The 20,990-nt window shown below is 38.9% G+C and overlaps 1 long non-coding RNA gene across 1 annotated transcript; it reads right to left on the bottom strand.

The window, feature by feature from the left end:
• Window positions 1–13,489: 13,489 nt before the first annotated feature.
• Window positions 13,490–19,417, bottom strand: LOC147798529 (uncharacterized). Its single transcript, XR_015425791.1, has 2 exons — window positions 16,858–19,417; window positions 13,490–16,621 (listed from the first exon to the last, which is right to left on the bottom strand). It is a non-coding gene; the product is annotated as an uncharacterized LOC147798529 (long non-coding RNA).
• Between the last annotated feature and the right edge of the window lie 1,573 nt (window positions 19,418–20,990).

The raw sequence follows: 20,990 nt of genomic DNA on the forward strand, positions 1-20,990 counted from the left end.
AAGAAGGGCCATTGGCAAGAAGGGGCATTGGCAAGAAGGAGCATTGGCAAGAAGGGGCATTGGCAAGTAAGGGCATTGGCAAGAAGGGGCACTGGCAAGAAGGGGCATGGGCAAGAAGGGGCATAGGCAAGAAGGGGCATTGGCAAGAAGGGGCATTGGCAAGAAGGGGCATTGGCAAGAAGGGGCATTGGCAAGAAGGGGCATTGGCAAGAAGGGGCATTGGCAAGAAGGGGCATTGGCAAGAAGGGGCATTGGCAAGAAGGAGCATTGGCAAGAAGGGGCATTGGCAAGAAGGGGCATTGGCAAGAAGGGGCATTGGCAAGAAGGAGCATTGGCAAGAAGGGGCATTGGCAAGAAGGAGCATTGGCAAGAAGGGGCATTGGCAAGAAGGGGCATTGGCAAGAAGGGGCATTGGCAAGAAGGAGCATTGGCAAGAAGGAGCATTGGCAAGAAGGGGCATGAGCAAGGGACATGGGCAAGAGCATGAAAGGCATTAACTGGCAAGAAGGGGCATGGACAAGAAAGGCATGGGCAAGAAAAAGCAGAAAGCACATGGGCAAGTGAGGGCATATTGGCAAGATCAATTTGGCAATGTACCGGTACATATAAAAAGGCAAGAATATGCTCTTGGCAAGAAAGGGCAAGAAGGGGCAAGATCAATGTGGTAATAACATGCAAGAGTTGGGCTTTGGGCAAGAAATGGCATGAAATGTTGCAAGATCAATTTAACAACATAAAAATTGCAATGAGCTTCAAGGTCAACAGAAATTTTGGGCTCACAGGCAAAAGTGGAAACTGTTCTTGGTAGAAGGATGCCTAATGCTGGGTCATTTATTTCAAGTAAAACATTGAAATAAACCCAGATAGATGCTTGGTTATAGAGTACCAAAGTGAAAAAATTCATGCACACAAGTGTGTGTAAAATGCATTTGTGTGTCATGTGAACCAACATGTGCGTCTTCCACTTGTTTGCACTACAAATTCCTGGTTCAAATGTAGTCACACTTTGCTACTCAATAGTGTAACCCATTCAAATAAACAAAGAATGTATCTACCACAAGCTCCATGTTCATTCAGACTGATGCTGAAGTCCCTGCTAGTCTCCCAAGCACAGGCCTGCTGCATTCACAGGTAATCTACCAGGTTCAGTCTTGGAATCTTGCATGCCCCAGGATGTTGCAGAACTTGTTGGTGTGGAACACTTCCACCTAGGGTGCACTGAAAATGACAAGAGCTCTCTGGGAAGGGAAGTGTTGTAGACAAGGCAAACCTGATGGGTTGACCTTGAGTGTACAAGACGCTTGAGCTGATGAAAGAGTCAGGACATGTGCCATGAATACCCTCCGGACATCTGCTTATCCTGTACAGATACCTGAGCGGGCCGTGTACTAGTACTTCTCTGAGCTGCGTCATCCACCAAGTCTACCTCTCTGTTGCTGCCGTTGCCATCTTCTTTAGGAGCTGCCGCAGTAGTTGATTGTTATCAATGAGGATTTGCCTGTGTCCCAAAGCTAGCTTCTTCAACTCATCTATGGCCTTCAAGTAGGTGATCTGGTCTGACTCACTGTTCAGCTGAGTGAGAGAAAATGCCCTTTTTTATTGGTTTTTCAGAAGTCATAATGTCTTCTCTCTACCATTATCACTTGCTTTGGTTGAGAAATTTTCTATAGAGAATGATCAATTAATAAGCCAGCTCAACTGCAGACCTACAGTTAGGACTCTCTCTCCTACATGTAGCTGTACTTGGGGTATTACAAGACTGATTTGAAATAAACTCAGAGAATAAAATCCAGCTACTTCGCTAAATGCCGTTGAAGTTTCTATAAACACATGCCATGCTGGGAACCCCTAGCTCTCCCCATTTGAAAAGGCTTGTAGTTTGTATATGTTTTCTCAAGCTCAACTGGTGGGGCAAATTGGAAATTGTGTGAAGGGATGGCTAATGTGGTTAGGGGCATGAGAGGAGAAAAGTGGAAATGGGGCAAAGTTACTGTACAGCATCTACCATGCATACATGTAGGCCTAACTGCTAACATAAATTCTTCAAAGTAAGTTATAAGGAAAACTTATGCAAGATTACACTGCAATTCCAACAGTCTCCTCTCAAGGAAGACACGATCTGCAGCTTCCACCGCCTCCCTACCATATAATGACCAACTTGTCTTGGTATTTCTGTACACGCTGTACTTGTATGTAATGTCACACTTCTTGCACCGCACCGACAGCTTCTTTCCCTCTTTCAGACCTTCACCTGTGAAGACCTTCACCTCCACAAATTTGCGGTGCTGCCACAGTTTGTTAAAACAAAATAAACAATTGCCACAGGGAGGAAGCAGCAATACTGTATTTTTTCCAGTTCCTGAGGATGGTCCACTGCTTGGGCTTGGCGAAAGTGATGAAATGTTCAACTTAAAAAGGATGTCACAAAGGTACACCAAGACCTTCGCTTACCACATCTGCTGAGAATTGATTCAGTGCTTGTTCTTTGGCAGCTTCCAACAAGCAGAGCACACTCTTCAGTCCGAACTTGGAAACCAGTATACCAAGTTTTTCGTCATTAGAGAGTGGGCCTAATAATGAATTCAAAGAATTCAAGTCTGAAGAAAAGAACTTAGACAATGAGTCTTTGAAAGCGTTGATGGTCTCTACACTTTCCTGTTCCTCTTTAAGTAGTCTCCCAATATTTATACGCTTTCTTTTAGACATTATGCATCGTGGTGGCGTGGGGGAAAAAGGCAGAAACAGACGGTAAATACGGCATAAAATTGAAAATTAAGCACAAAGTAACAGAGAGAAACTCACAAGACAAGAATGGCTTTGGTAAAACACGCGGCATGGCACATTGCAAAGAGTGGTCTGGTACCATAATCTGCAAATATAGTTCCATATATCAATGCCGCACAAAGGCGCTGACCATTCGTTGGTACACTGTTTCGTAATATAATTGATACACACAGCCCAGGATACCAGTTGTGTAGGGTCTGTAGCTCTACAGATAACACGCACGAATAATGCAGGCCTCATATCCGGCTGCATTTGGTGATTCGACTAAGTGGTTGTCTTTTCCCAAACTCGGGTTAGAAATTTAAAGTTTTCCTGCTTAATATCTTGTCAAAGTTTACCTAAACAAGTACATTTATTTGTCTATAGGTGCATGGCAGCCTCGGTATGGGCGGTCAGAATGTTAACCGTGCCTTCCGATTTGCTTCTGCTATGTACGGCTTTATTTCGTATTCACAAAATTATATTTTTAGCCTGTAACGTTAGTGCACAAATGCTGAGAAGGTTAATGTTTCATAGTACACGAACAAATATCGCCTACGTATACATACCAAGTACATTCGTCTCCAAGTAGTAATTATCATCCTTTGATTTTTCTTCCTGGGCAGTGGCATCCTCTTCGCTGGTGTGCTATTTGTGGTACCCATATTCCAGATGTGGGGAAACGATTCAACACTGAACGATCTGTCAATGGAGAAGCAATCAGTTGAGCTTGTACGTTTCGTATGTTTGGGGAATCCATAGGCCTTTTCACACCATAAACGTCCGATCCGTGTCTAAATCTACACAGTTCCAACCCGTGTTGACTTCCTAAAATTTCAACACGGTTCAATTCCGCCCCGTTTCACACTGCTGAACACAGCGCCAATATTTTTGAAACACATGTAATATGCAGACAAGCATATACTACACGTAGATCCCCCGAGCATTTGGTGCTCTTTGAGCTTATGAACAATGCTAAACTGCAAGATGTGGGACATGCTCTGCTTGGGATGGAGTGCGTCTAGATGCACACTTTCTACGGCTGTTTCTTTGCCGCGAATACACTTCTCTTTTACATGCACATGTGGGTGCCATCCACTAATTCAACTCTCATTGAAAACAGTGTAAAATCAGCATTGTTCAGGGCTCAACGTGTAAGCTGTAATCCCTGAGGTTTCTTGAACAAAAACAAAATTTTTCTTCACTCCTTAATTTTTCTATTTCTTTGTCCTGAATCTGATGAGAAAGACTAGTCAAGTTGAGTTATTGCAGTGCTCAAAGTGGAGACCAGACCTCTACCAGTAAAGACTAATGTTAGATTGCCCATAAACTGAGACTGACCCACTGAGCAGAATCATTGAAAAGGATGTTTTCGCTTTGAAAATGCAGGCCCCGGTAATCATCTGAATTGTTTGAAGAAGGGAGACAATTGCTTCCAACAGAACCCTTGACATTACCTCTGAAAAGTGACTAACTACACAACTTAAATGTACTAAAGGATGTGACTAATTATTTAACTATGGTGCTGTAAATAAAAAACTCGGGAAGAATTACAAACCCCCTCCTCTTTTACCCGATAAATGAAGAATAGGAATTCATCATACCTTAGGGGCATGCAAGCTTGGTAGTGACTCCTCCAACATCAGGGAGTTATTAGAAGCAGAACAAGCTACCAACTGGAGATATCTGTTTGGGCGTAAATATTAATTTAAATTAACATCATATTGTATAATCACACTAGCATATATATTGATAGAGATATTGACAAATTGTGAGGTCACAGAAACAAAATTACTTGTATATTGCAAAGTGCCTTTTTCAGGGGTGTGAGTGGCCAGTTGAAATTAAAGCTGAAAACAGCTAGCCAAAAGCTGAAAGTAAAAAATCCCCATACATTTGTCTACAGCCATGTACAAACAAGCTGAAATTGGCGGTCAACATCTAAACAAACAAATGAAATCAGCGAAACAGCTGAATTTTCACACCTCTGATATCAATTAAAATAACAAACATTTCAATTTCATAGATATACACCATGACCACAACGCACAGCAAAAAGAATTTGATGGCAATAAAAACCAGACATATCAATCAATGGACAGAATGGAATTATGATGTTTTAAGTTATAAACAATTTGCAGTTGGGCATTTGGGCCAGTGTAATTAAAGAAAGTGTAATTATGATCCATTAGTGGAAATAAAACAGCAAAATGAAATCTATACCATGCCTGCAAACAAATCTGTGCAGAGTGTGATATGTATCATAGCTGAGAAAACCTGGTAGAGAATCCAGAATCAGCAACCTTTAAAAACAAGTTGAAAAAATATTGATTTATTAGAATTACATGTTGCTATTTCTATTCATTTTTAAAGGAAATTGATTTTGCTCCAAGTTTTATTATGGAATATGAAGGTAAGCCAGAATGTGCTTCAATGAAATTTTTGAATAGCCAAAAAGTAAAACAAAACACGGGAAAACTCACGTCTTGGCTTTCTTCTCAACTACCAGACCAATCCAATGATTTCTTGGACAAAAACAAAATTAAAAAAATAAAAATGTAATGTTCAATACCCGGAAAGAAGACAACTCAGTGCAACAAGAGACATGAAGTTATTCAAGGATAGTTTAAAACTTTCCGAACATAAATAAATAAGGTATTCGTAAATGAAAGATTTATCCGTCAAATAGCATGTAACAAATTACAAGCAGAAGGCCAGATTGAACAGGAGCAAGGTATGACAAGAGTTACTGGATAAGCAAACTACTACAGAAACAAACTAATGTTGGCTGAAACAGAAACACTGGAATTTTAAAATGCACACATATTCCAAGTACAGAGGGTAGTTTGAGCATATAATACTTACAATGTACAAACAGGAATTAATGTAAGGGCAACATGTTGTAGGTTTACTGGGGAAATCCCAATGGCATGTAGATGTTCTCCCAACCAAGGAATTGCTTCCTCATCTTGGAGAATTTGGAGCCAGTTGTTCACCTGGAAGAAATGGCCCACAAAATATGGACAGATGTAGGTGTTTGTCATTGCTCATCAAGTGTCTGCATGGGGAATATTTTAAATAGAAAAAAATCATACAAATTTCTGGTAGTTTGTAGTTTTGAAAAATGCATGTGAATGATTAATAAGAAAATACCAAATACGGTCATACAGTCTGAAATGTATCTCAAGAGAAGACAAGCCAAAATAAACTGGGGAGTGAAAAAAATAAACTAGTCTTTGTAGAAGAACAAAGTGAGTAAAGATTTAAGTGGTTGAGCACTGGGAACTAACAAAAGGATGCACAGAAAGAACAAGAAATGGAACATGGTTTGATTACCTCATGAAGAAGTCAATGGCATCACCAGAAAGGTCTTCCTCGTTCCTCACTCTCTTGATTTCTCCAACAGATATTGTACACCCCTCAAGCCTGGCAACACTATCAAAATAGTAATTCAAAAAGAATTCAATATTTCCCCTATTTATATTCACTCAAACAGACATATATGCCACAACAGAATTACATAGACTTTTTTCTATTAGTTTTCCTTGTCAACAAATTACAGAAATTATGCATGCAATCATTCAATCCTGTGGATTTGCACCAAAAATTCCACTCATAACATTTTGATTTACAATGGTCCTTAAAGTGGCATACTTCTGAATTTCCATTGTTTAATGGAAATTTCCACTGTTTAAGTAGAATTTCTAAATAGTGGTTACAATATTCAAACACTGATGCAGAATGTTATTTACAACTCAATGGGAAGATTCAAAATAGGCACAAACAAAGAGTATATGATTACTGCTCAATCACATCGAGAGGTACAATATTGGTACCTGGTAGAGCAATTCAAGGAACAGCACTGATATTTCATCTTTTTTGCTGCTGCATGGGATAGGCCTGAGCATAGGCAGTGATACCACCCGTGACACACATCCCATTCAACCCAAGTGTCTAGGTGGAACACATCTGCTTGACACATATTCAAGGGCCCTAAGTATGCAGAACAGAAGTTCTCCGCAACACCTTCAAGATTGAACCTCTTGCCCTTATGTGCCTTGTATCTTGACCGAGCACCTTTAAATTGTTAGGGTAGAGAAGAACATTGAAAGAAATGGCTGAGAATTACTACAATGTTTCTTAACCATTAGTGAAGGCATTAGCGGTTTTTAGTTCTCCTTGTACGGACAAACGTTTAAGACTGGGATGAAGTGGTTCATGGCCCCAGTGGATCCTACTTTAACCAACATGACATGTAAGACTGGCAGGTCATCCTGCTCTTCACATCCACATGGGTTTAGAAGGGTATCATACCCTGGGGCATAGTCCTCTGAGTACTGCGGAATAAACACTCCTAGATACCCAGCAGCAAAGAATACCTGTAGAATACTTGGAACAGTCAAAATATTATTATATTAAGCGTAGGAATTTACAAACACACAGGGTTTAAATGTCACAGGTGTGGCAAAGGAATTGAAAAACTCTACAAACACAGTACAGCCCATATATTATTAATGTGCAAATGGCGCACAAAAGATGTTTTGAACAAGTCCAGTAAATCTTGAAAATCTATGAAACATTTTATGAACACTGTTGACAGATAAACAAATTGAAGACGGATGTGTGAAAGTTAACAAGTGACACAGTTGTTGGAAGTACACGTACATGCACAAGATTATATTCTACATTTCTCCATACATCTTCAGTGGTTTTCAAGCTTAATACCTGATGTAAACATTGACAAAGAGGCGTCCAATGACATCAAAAATAACTACATGTAGGTACTGGTAAATTCTAATTGTGACACATGAAATCGAATTTCTATGTACATGTATTCTTATTTTTCATGCTTAATGTTGAAGCTCATATTAATTGGGTAGCTAGGCATTCAATTTAGCTTGTCATACATCTCGCTTGAACATGTTGAATACCACTCACCTGTTAGATAAGACCTTCACGTGATGGAATGATTTAAATTTAGGAACCCATACTTTTCGGACATCAGCTGATGCTGACAGGCTGTATGATATCATCACAGGCAAAAGTTCAGCAAGTAGAAGTTAATTAATGGACTATTTCTGAAGATTTGTCAAGTTCTGATAATATCTTATGTGCATTACCAGGAAAATAGACCAGTTGTAGTTGTGTATGTATGATAGATTCATTTCCATCTTCGAACGTGGATTGTTTTATAGGTGACTGCTAAAAGTAGATAACTGTTCACCACACTTTCTCCTACACAAGTACACGCAGTATATTCCTATGGTCCTGCATTATGCCTGAAAATTAACTTTCATAAACTTCCCTTTAATTGATTTTGCATTTCTTTTTAAACAATTCATACAAGCCAAATGAAAGACACTTCAGAGTACATTATGAAACCAACCAAGTTTTCTAATGTACATGTAGGCCTTACCTATAGCTTGAAAACATTAATAATACCACAACCTACCAGAATAGGATTTCACTTTTGCTGTGGAGGCAGCCTGGTCCTGAATTGTATGTGCAATGATATCTTCCTGCGTCCAGTTTGTCACAGCTGTGGGTGCAGGATGAGGTCACATCATGTGCATAAAAGCACAGGCGTCATGCACACTGGTGCACTCTTGCAGGTACTGCATAATTCAATGGATATTTACTTTTCTTCATTTCCAAAAAATCAAAAAGTACATATATTCCTTAAAAGTGATTGTGCTAATCTATATCCCCGAATGATTGTTACAGAGACAAATTACTTTTCTTTGGGGTGCCAGTTAGTGTTCCAATGCAAACACAAAAAGAACACAGTCCATGCCATTGATACAGTTATTTCGCAATTTTCATGTGTTATTGTACAAGATTTAAGTGGACAATATTTTTGATTAATGCCACTGAATACTGCCAACAAAACAAAATTAAAACCAGGAAAAAACTCATAGTGGACACATAAACAGTGGCTGCCAGCTGCAAGAAGACTGTGCATTCCTCATTACCATTCATCAGTAAGCTTAAAGAATGGAAGAGGCAGTCCCCATCCCCTGTACTATGGAGAGGGACATAACCTCTTGGCATTCTGGCTAGCTGGGAGTGTCTACAATCAGTAACAGATTTCAAAACCTTTTTAACAATATCTTCCACATCATCTCTTAAATACCAATCATGCACAGAATATTGAAACAGCTCTCTCTTCAATTCAAAATTACTAGCAACAACTGACCTTCAGAAATAGAGGAAAAAGATGGGAATCTTAGCACGTAATAAGCAAAACACATTTCTTGGTATAACATGTCCAACCACAATAAAATAAAAATGGGCTAATCTAAAATGCTTGGTAACAAAACTTGATTTTATCCAGACTTTCAAGTTCAAAGAGCCACCCAGAACCCTATTATATAGAAACAGGTAGCTGAGTTATTGAAATTTTATTACTAAATTTTACATTTGCATGCATAAGCACTCGGCTCAATGGAACTAAGAAGGTTGCAAAGAATCAGAATCATATAAATAAAAACCATAAACATTACATGAACAGTTTGGAACGATTAAGTCGTCTGCAACCCTCGTCGATTGCTTTGATGCATTCCCAGCGCTAGTAAAGAACGATTGGGTCGTCTGCAACCCTCGTCAATTGCTTTTGTAAGCCAGCCCCGAGGGGTTGGTGGAAAGGTAATCTGAAAATGAGCAAAGTTATGCAAACATCAGTAATTGTTGCAAAACTGGACAACGTCTTTAATCACTGGCTGCTCATCAAGGAATCTTTCATCATGTAATCAACACCTTCTTTCGCACTAACAAATTATCGCTCAAACTTATAACCATTCAGAAGGTCTAAATAGTACATTCAATCCCAAAGAAATGAAACTCTAACTAATGGACGAAAGAAACATAATACACAAAATTTTCGCACATGCATAGAAGTATGGCAAGAGCACAATTGTCAAATACTCATTTAGATCCTTAAACTATACTGTGTCTTTTCACCGGGCTGAGTTGCGCAAGTAAGTGAACCAAAATAAGAGTGAAGTCAATCCTATTAAATATGCACAAGAAAAATGTGTGTTCTTGGCCCTACTACTAGTACTAGTTTTCACACTGTTTGGCACTTGCAGCTGCTGCCATATAAGCACATGGTCGAAGATAAGCAACCTCTTATCTCAAACAGTGCCTGTGGTCACTACCCAGTGGACCACATGGGCACATCCTGTCTCCCCTACCCTCGCCCGAATACTAATGAGCTAGGGCTTGGTTCCAGGAATGCGTGACTAATCTCTGCTTGGACCATTTCCTGTCCAATGTAGGATAGCCACATACACTGTACATATACTTGCAATATAAAATGCATGGTCCAACTCTGCTGAGTTTCTCCAGAAAGTGGCGAGAGCGGACACTCAATTCAACACTTTCAAAAGTTATGAACAAGTGGAAAAGTTACTAAATTACACATTCGTCCACATCCTCTATGCACGTAAAGAAATACCTCTAAGTATGAGAAATGGCTCTTATCAACGTAATAATCTGGCAAGTGGCACTCCAAAACCTGTCACTTTTCTAAGGTTATATAAACTCAATCAAAATCTGGCATCTCCTACTGGAAACTTAAATAAACTTCCTCAAACTTTCCAAAACTGGAACCCAAATCCTTGTTTTTCCTGCTTTCCGTGAAACTATCATTTGGGAAGTTTCAGAAAACACAAATCAAAGTTAAACATTTCTCTAGTTGCTTTGCTTTCTTTTAAGCCAAATTTTAACCGAAATCACTGGGTTCAAGAAAGACAAAACAGTATCAATCCTACAATTACGTAAATACAACTAAGTCTAAAATATGAGATACATGTATAGTGAAAGGAAATGAACATACCTGAAAATAAGCAAAGTTATGCAAACATCAGTAATTGTTGCAAAACTGGACAACGTCTTTAATCACTGGCTGCTCATCAAGGAATGCTTGAGACAGCCAAGGTGAACAAAAAGGGTGAAGTTCCATTTCCTGCTGGGTGCCTTAGCCAATCAGAAGGAAGTGACCATGGCAACTGGGTCACTGCCCAGCTGACCAACTGTACAGGCTAAAAGTGAGCATGTGCTAGCCACAAGAGCACAGGGAAAGTGCATGAGGCAAACATACGGGGAAAGACTATTTTTTGGGGGGGGGGAAATTTCCTAAAACTTTCTCTCAGCTTTCGGAGGGGCCCTACACTTTGATGCATTCCCAGCGCTAGTAAAGAACGATTAGGTCGTCTGCAACCCTTATCGATTGCTTTGATGCATTCCCAGCACCAGTATATTTCAAACTGGCCCAGGCCAAGAGATGTCTTCTCAATGGCCTTGACGGCATTCAGACGGACCAGATCAAGCTTCTCCTTCCCACGCACCCCTTTGCAATTACTTATCTTCATCTCCCTCTTGGTGAATAATACACGGACCAAAGAAAGTGCAAAATGTGCCTCAGATGAGGACCCATTCTTACGGTCTGTGATTATTTCTGAAGAGAGGGATTCCATATTCATTGTAGGGGCTGAAGGGTCAGGAGAAGCAGAGGAGGCCAGGGCAGCAGACGGTCCGGAAACTCGTGTTTCCACAAGCCATCAATCTGACTCGCCATCTTGCGCAACATCTGCAAATCCTGCAATGGGATTGTAACCATCTTTACCGAGGTGCTGGTGACTTTGGGTGACCGTGATTCCTGTATTTTGAAGAGCAAGCGAAAAGACAGTTCTTTATCATTGTTGTGCCGAATTGCAATAGAAACACACATGATGGCATGTGCCCAGTATTCACAGCTGTCCGACTCACAGCCAAGCCATGTTGCTTGCCTGCCATTCCTTTTGCACAGTTCTTTGTCTTGTTTACTTCCAGACATTATTTTGCAAATGTTGCACTTATTTTAGACAGGTTTGTTCTTAGTCTGTTCCTTTTCCACACAGGAGACACAGACAGAGCAGGATGCCAACAATGCAATCACTTTTTGAAATACATATTTTGAGTGAACTGGCTCCTTTTAGAGCCATACATTTTCACTGAAGAGATTATTTATATGTCACGTGGAGTTATCGCAAACCCCAAGCCTTCAACCATTTTATGTCACAATACTACATGAAACTTTTGAGCTTTGATGTCACAGGCGGGCCGGCTGGCGCACTGGGTATCACAAGGCGGCTAGCATGCTTGGTGTCGCATAATGGCTGGCGTTATGGTGACACTGGGCAGTAATGGGACTGAGGACCAGGCTTTCCTTGATGACACCAGACCAGGCGGTGACTGGCATACAAGCATCAAGATGCCACGGGAGTGAGCGGAGAAACCACCGGAGTCCCCTTCTGGCTATCCCCAGTAGAGAGTTCAGTCAGATGTCTCTGTATCTAAAAGAGCCAACATGGTGGTCCGTGCCACATTACCACATGTTCTTACCGCTCCAAAAAAGGACTTACAAGGGCGAACTCTGCTTTCCCTTAATTAATACACTTATTTTACATGTACGTTTAAGAGTTCTAATGCAAAACACAGACTTATATACATGTATACACACCCATTAATTTAACATGTGGAAAAGCAAAGGTTTACCCCCAAAGTGAACAAATCTATCTCGGCATCGAATATGCTTCATGGTGCCATATGACCAGATGTTCACATAAAAATGCAGGTGCAGGCCAAAGCTAGACTGGCTGAAAGGTTTCTCAGCTTTGAATTAACCACATGCACTGATCCAAGCTAAGAATTTTGACTTTTCAATGACAATGCTCTTAAACAAAGAGAAATTGTGCAGTCCGAGTCTCTCACTTAATCCCACTTCGAAGAAGGGAAGACCAAGGTGTTACAGCTTGGGCAGACATGAAAGAGATAAACATTTATTGTCTAACTCGAAATTTCAGTATAGAGGGATAGAGAGCAATTAACATAGCGCACACAGAGTATGCATTAGGAAGACAGAGAAAATGGACACCAAGTAATTTCTAACCTCAGACCATCGTGAGGTCTGGGTTACATTAGTAAGCTTTCACCTTACTACTGTTTCATCTCTCAGTCATATGCCAAAAAGTAGTAAGCTTTCACCTTACTTACTGTTTCATCTCTCAGTCATATGCCAAAAAGTAGTAAGCTTTCACCCTACTACTGTTTCATCTCTCAGTCATATGCCAAAAAGTAGTGTAGCATAAACCTAATTGGGCTCTTGTCCTCCAATCCAGCCAAACACTTGAAAAAGGGGACACAGTGCACTCAAGGCTTCAAACTCCAAACTCAGTTACTTGTTTTAATAAATTAAGATCTGCTACCTGCCACAAAGCTTCCAAAAACACAACTGATCGTTCTCCACATACAAAAGCACACTGTCTGGAAAAGTGTAACATTGTAGCAATTGACCCAGCCCTGGAATCCAGCCAAGCCCTTCCTTCTACCCAACAAAAGAAGCCAATAGAAGCGATCTATTTATAGCTACCTATTTCTGGAGCACGCGCCGGCCAAATTCCAAAACCAGGCCAGGTGCACACCCTTACCAAAATAACCAATTGAAATTTCCAATTGGAACCAATTGGAATTTTGCCAATTGGAATTTTGCCAATTGGGATTTTGCCAATTGGGATTTTGCCAATTGGATTATGCCAATTGGAATTTTGCCAATTGGATTTTCTTACTTTAATTGACGTCAAATTTTTCCAAAAGGAATAATCTCAAAAAGCAAAACTGTTTACATTGAACAGAGTAGGCCTACAAAAATACATACATACACACATTGAAGAATAATTGACATTGATTTTATATGAACTTGAGTTATGTGTATTTATTGTACCTCATAATAAACATCATGGAGTAGTATTCATGCCTGAATAAGTACTTTTAAATCACAGAATGCAAAAGAAGCACTTAATTACAATGATAAAATAAACAAACATTTCCAATGTTTTATCCATAATAACTTAAACAACTGTCTCTCTGAATGTATATGATTCACCTTCAAAGCACTGCTTTGACCTCATAAACAATTGTTACTCTTGACTTGAGATAAAAAAGAAATAGGAACTTAGTATTATTCCAAGATATTGATCAGCTTGATCCAGAACATTAGTAGTGAAAAGTACAAGAAATTGTGCCTTTTAAGAAATTAGTGTGTTTGAAAATCTTGTCCAAATATTGGACAATAGGTGACAACTGCTCATCTCAAATGCAACCTTTTATGGAGAGCTAGAGTCATCTTTGAAGTGTTCTGACTTCTGTAAATCTCTGAAGAACTTGACTGAATATAGACAGAATAGATACCGCATGTAGTGGGGCAAAAACCAAGGCAGGTTTTTTAATTTTGATATTTATGTAACTAACTCAGTCAAGTCTCTAGAGTAGATAGTCAATTTACATTACTGTAGAAAGTCAAGTTCCGTCCACTGACACATGACTCATCCTCCTGGTCATCAGGACAGTATGCTTTCTTTTGAACAGGGCACTTCTGCATGGTATTGAAGGGAAAGAGAAAGTTTGCAGTTGATAGGAAATCAATTTATGCTTTTGTTTGGCAACAAGAGGACATGTACAACTAGACAAAAAAGTCTTCCATTTGATTGTAATCCCTTTTATGGGTTGCTTTATGTGAAAACATTTTCTAAAAACCTTATACATGTACTGGTAGTATCACTCAGTAGTCTGCACAAAGATTTCAGCACCCAGTCACATTAACCACTGTACTTTCTTGGATGTAACATTTCAGGTTCATCACTATTTATAAAAGTACCCTCTGTCATTAGTAATGAAAGAGGTGACTCGACATGTAAGAAAGCGCAGCTGCAAGGTCGTGACTATTCTAGCACAGCTTTGACTTTCACATAAGCCTTTGTTTTAGTAGTGGCCACTCTTTGGTGACAATGTTACACTGTATCCGCACTGTTACTGCTATCCTCGCTTTCTGAAGTGTTTGATTGGTCCCTGTCACTTTGGTACAATTAATATGAGGAAATGACAAAATCCGTCGTAATTATTCCGCAAATCGAAAAGGACTCCTTTGATATTATTAAAAACGTAAAAGCCATATAAATACCAGCAGTTGAGATCATCCATTTATTTTTTAAAAACTACATTATATTTGTTATCAATGAATTGCTGTGTGCATTTTTGCTCATGAACAGGCATTTGGTATGATGGCTGTTGTTAAAGGTGGAGAGAGCAGTGCAACTGGAACAACATCTATGGACAGATGCTCCTGAGGCTCCTTCATTTTCCATAAGCCACTCTCTGTATCAATAACTGCATGCATCCACCAGGATATCTTGCCGAACTCCTTCAGTGTGTCCTTGCACTGGAGGAAGTAGAGAACCTGCCCAAAGTAAATGTACTGTGCACCCCGATGATTACTTGACTCACCGCCTGCCTGAAAAAAGCCAGTGATGATGGAAGAGACGGTACTCTTACTAGTATCTTTTTTTCCAAGCACGAATACTTCAGAGTACATGGGTAGTCCTTCTGGGCGGTGAAAACCTTCTCTACATTGGTACCTGAAATACCAAGTGAGAGGAGAGCAGCCTTATTCTCCTCTAACAGTGTTTCCCTTTGCCTCTGAACCACCTTTCTGTGGTCTTTCATGTTGTCATGATCTATCAATTGATTTAGAACAAATTATTGGTTGTTCAGTCCTTTTACATGTACATACATGTAATAGGAGAAAACTACCCAGTGTGGCGAGCTGGCCAGAACTGATTCACATCACCACAATGTTTCCCTTTAAACCTTTGGCCACTGGTGGCCATCTGTTCAAATGCAGTTTGTTGCTAAACTCTGTAAGACAATTACTCCCTGACATACCTACTGTACAACAAACCAGGGAAATTGCAATTGAATTGCTCTTATTGATTGGGTTGTAGTGTACATGTATTTGGCTTTCAAATTTAAAAGAGCAAAATACTCTTGCTGAGTAAATAGTATTACCTTGATTGTACATCATTTCCTAATAAGGTCTGAGACATTTCGAGATTTCATCAGTGTTACATTTGTTTACGATTGATCTTTCATTACGCAAGGAAAAGTGTAAAACTTTCCATTTTTTTGTACATATACACTGCGTTCAGGAAGCAAGCCGGACATGGCCATAAATTGACTGAACTCATAGATCTGTAAAGAGAACAGCAGAAATCATTAGCCCTCCCAATACTGTAAATACACCTGATATGAACAAGCACATCAAACAAAAGGAGACTATTTGCATTGTAATCAATGCTAGAGGAGCACTGGAATACGACACATATCGATTTTCCATTTCTGCTCCAATTTTGTATGAAAGAAAGCTCGCACAAACATCACAAATTTTGAATAAATCCACTCAATTTGTTTTGATACTGAAGGAAGAACAGATTATTGAGTGTTTGCAAAAAGAACTTGAAATCCGTGATGGATAGAAACTGAAAAGTGACTCCTTTGAACATACATGTAAATCTAGATGTAATTCATTGTTCTATAAGAACTCATTCTGTTTCCTTTGCTTTTAACAATGTTGTCATGAAAAGAGTCAGAGCCATCCCTCCACAGAACCATGGGCAAATTTATTTTTTTTCTTGCTGACAATATGTTGCCGAAATTAGTTTGTGAGTTGAGTATGACAAATTTTAGTGTCGTGAATGAACCATCCATCGTCTGTATAACTCCATGAATGAGTGGAAATAACTTTGCCGATTAACCGCAAGTTAGGTGGGTAGTAATTCATACTGCTGATATGCAATCTGTTAAAACAAAATTGTGATCTTACTCTGTATGCTTCGATTGCAGTTACTTCTGGCTCTTTCCTGTTTAGTATTCTACCGCTCAGGAAAGACAGAAACTGCTCGAATCCAAACATCCACTGGGATGTTGCTGGATCGTACTTTTGCAGTGCTGAGGAGGCTTGGTGCAGAATGTGCATACACAGCGTCTGAACAGTTCAAAAAAAAAGAAAAGATCAGTATTCCAAAATCATATTTTGTATGGTAATACTTCTTTAACACCCTTGAAACACCTACCCTTATGTTCTTCAGTATTGTAAAGGTCTCTGCAGTGCCAAAAATATTATCAGGTACATGAATGTTACGTCTATTCATTATCAAGCTCTGTCATTTCAAAATATTACCAAAAACGTTTTGTGAACATGCAAGACAATCTCAAACTCACCTGAATTCCTAAAGGAAGTCTTGTTCAACCAGGCTCAAGACCTCACAAAGCTCCTTCTCAATGGCTCCGATTCTATTTAGGTCAACACTGTAGTCCGTCAGCTCTCAGATAGCATTGCAGAGCCGGGACAGCATCTCGGATCACCGAGAGCTCCATGCAGAGCATATTTCAGTTTGCCATTAGAGGCAAGCTTAAATGAAAGTGTTGAATCTTGTAACGTAAAAAGTTCTATGTAAGGCTACAAGTACACTTCATGCATTTGTAACTGGGAATACCTGAAAATGGGCATGTGGCCCTTTCAAGTGAAAGGTTAACCAGGAGAAGCCAAGTAAACTTGCCAAATACTGAAAAAATGTTTCATTCAACTTTTGATGATTGCACCCATTTTTCAGAGTAACAATACATCATTAAAATTGAATTACAGGTATTTCTACTTATGGAATCCTGTAACGCCCATGAACTTTTGAAAATGCAAAAGCAGCCCCTCTTGGCAATTGGATTGAAAATGTGAACTGTAGACGTGTACCGGTACCTTTTTCCATCACTGCACTTCATGTACAGTAGGGTCCAGTCTAGTCCACATGGTGGCCGTATTGGAAGTAGCCTCTCATCTGCTGCTTTTTTCTCCTCTCTTGTCAATGTCCATAATGCACTTTCCACAGCTCCCACGATTATTTGTCTCCCAAGGGCAGCCTCAGCATCATGGAGCTTTTCATTGTCATCTCATCCAGTCAGAAGCCCAATAATCTTCTTCATGACCACCTGTTCATACATTAAATTGGTCATATGTATGTGTTGACAAAAAAGACTTGATTTCACATTTGTTTTGTTACCCTCATGCTTATATGTATCTAACTCTTAATCAAATATAAAACACATATTTCTCTTTTTTGTATTTAATTGATACCATCTAAAATAGGAGCATATGTAATGTAACAATTAATTCCTTACAGTGTAACGTTCCTAAACTCTGTCATAACCTTTTTATCAGTTTATTCATTATGCAACAAAAGTGTATTTACATTACTGCTTTAGAATAAGTGGCTGGTTAACAAAACCTAGGCTCAATAAAACAATGTTTCACGCAAATCAAGGTCGTTAATAGCTTATCGAAAAATTTCACACTCACATGAAATACATGATTAGTATACCTCACTTGAACTGTGTGCATGAGCTCGACGAGTATATCAACGTTGATGTAATATGGCAGTCGAGCCGATTTCTCCTCTCCCTTCTTTTCTGTTGCCTTCTCCAGCTTTGTTGCTGCTGACTTTGCCTTTTTCCGTTTACGGGTTGTTGGACCATGGGAGGCTTTGTGCCAAAGTTCTAACACCTGTCTGCCAAAGTCTAACTGCTGTCCCACCGATGTCAATGCATGAGGGGGGCAGTTCTCAGAGTTTCAAAAGCGTTTAGTCCACAGGGGTGATTCAGGTGGAAGATGTTGGCGCTTTTCACCATATATTACCTTCCCATATTCTTTGATGTGTCTACCTGAAAAGGCATTAAAATCAGCCCATTGTCAGATGTAAAGTATGATTTAAAAATTAAAAAATCAAAGATAAGAAATTTTACTGGTTGGCACAACAAAGAGATAAATATCAATGTGTAAAGAAGCAGTTGTCCAAAACTGGCAACATTCAGAAATAATTGGAATTAGAAAAATTGGAAATTTAGAATACAATTGCAGAAATATCTCCTTTCTCTCTTTTTTTGTAATAGCCTACAGGCGCTCTCTTCAAATGGCATTGCGTGTATGTGGCCAATATTTCACGACACAAACATGGAATTAAAAAAAACCTCACGGTGTATTTTCTGTTTGAAGTGCAACAATCTTCAAAAACGCCAGTGAAAAATCTCACTTTTAATAACCAAAGGCAACATAGGTGAACATAAAATTCTTATGAAATAAAAATTGATAAGAAAGGGTTCTTTAAGAAGAAATATGAGAAATGTACATGAATAGCTTGAGTCTGACTCAATAATTGAGTACTGCGGCTTGGAAGATATAATTGCTTAAGCACACAATGCAGACCATTTTCTGTACATTTGTGTGTGTAGTGATACAGGATGAAAAAGTCAGCATCGAGATAGGCTGGTTTTAAGGTGATGTTACAAAGTTAACAGTGTTGAGACTAGTTAAAAACTCTATAAGACGAAACAATTTTAGAACAAACACAAAACTTTCACAGAAATGGCATTACCTTTTATCATACATGAGTTTCCGAGCAGGTGACATGTGAATATCATTCACAGGATTTTGTTCCTCTACCAACTTGTGCTGCTGACGACCTCTGGCAATTACCGGCATCTTGAATCATCGTTGCAATCGGGGAATGAGTGGTAAATAGGCAAAGGCATTTTGGGGCTTCTGTGTGCCATCGTGATACCTAGAGAAGTCCAAATAAGTGAATGTTTGTTGAAAAAGGGATGAGGTTTCACAAGACGTTTATGTCCCTCGGTTCTTTTTTCATACATAGCACAAATTTCCATGAATGTGTTAACACAGCATACCTGTGGTCGATTTTACAAAGCACTAAGATCAATTTTAAATCATGAAGCTGCATACAGCTGCAATTTTTGTAAGTTCCTTGCCAGTTGGCATTCTTGCACAACTAACTCTGAAGAAACATTTTTAGAGTACAGTAATGAGTGGATACCACTTCAGAATCGAGGTGGATTATTCATCGTTAATGATGATGTTTACAGATTTTTCAGAACTTTAGAAAAGGAGGCGAGGCCATTTCTCCCTACTGGTAATTTGGAAATGTGTGTCGGCAGAAATATTAAGAGAGATTTGAAGGATAAGATAATGTCCCAAACAAGAGTTCATAATTACTGCTTTAATTTGACACAAGGTAAAATAACTTGCATGGTCTCAAAAACGCCTTTTAGATATTGTTGTAAATTTGTATATCAAAATACAAATCAAAGCATTCCTGTAGGTATATCTTGATTTGAAGAAAGCAAAAGGTAAAGTTCCAAAGTTTGAAGCTTCAAAAATCTTGCCTCTTGAATAAATTCTAAAATAGGTATCAACAGAATATGTACAAGAAATTTAATTTAAATATGACAGAAACTACCCACTTCCACTTTTCCAAAACAACCAACCAGCCACAACAAAACCAGAAAAATATATTGTATTTAATCTATCAACACAGCATACAAGTTTATTAATTACATGAACATTGGTGTGTTGGATTCTCTGCAGTGAAAAAGCAGTTCACCGATTGTTTAAAAATCCATCTTAATTCACTGGATGACATCATCATAAGGTCTTTTCAATGGATGCTTTGAAAAGATCAACAAAACTTTGACTTGGTAAAAGTGCCAACAAATACTACAGGAAAGTAACTGCTAAGATTTGAAACAAGAAATAGTTTCTAGACTTGAATAATCTCTCTCATCGGATAACAAACATTAAGTACTGTGATAATACTATCAAAACTTTACAGACTTTCCACATGATGTGAAAATGTCCTTTGTCTCTCTGAGGTCATATGGTAAGAATAGGGAGAGTACTTACAAATATCAGAAGTCAAATGAGTCAAATGTTAAAAAATAGTGCTGGGGTCATCATTACATCATCTCGATTTTCATGTATAACCCAGTATAACAAAGCATTTACATTTTAAAAAGAATTGGCAAATAAATATCGTTCAGTTGCAGTTTGATCACATCACCGTAGCGTCAATCTTCATTGGTTCATCTCCTTCAATGCGCATTACTTGGTTAACGTTTGTTCTAAAAACAAATCATGGAGGAATATGTGCATAAGAAAAAAGGTGATTAATATTTAGTAGCTTTGAAAAGGTCAGGCCAATCACTCCATTCCATATTTGTAATACCATTCAGTTTACCAATTCAGATGACCTTTCCACAACTTTACTTGGAGAGAGCATAAAGATGAAATCTGTTATAATAGTGTTACTTGGGGTGTTTTAAATTAAGAAATACAAAAATTACAGGGGTGGTTGAAATCTAAAAATATGACAACATCAACTAGTTTGATAGACTCAGAGGTTTGTCATCTGTGACTGAATCATCAAAACTCCAAACATCTTCTGATTCCGACACTGAAGGGGAGGTTTTGGCTGTTGAATTGCCTTCGATGTCTTCTTCAGCTTGGACAGCAC

This window comes from Acanthaster planci, linkage group LG07, assembly GCF_054643075.1.
Source record: "Acanthaster planci isolate LZ-2023a linkage group LG07, COTS_SCS, whole genome shotgun sequence".
Classification (NCBI taxonomy): Eukaryota; Metazoa; Echinodermata; class Asteroidea; order Valvatida; family Acanthasteridae; genus Acanthaster; species Acanthaster planci.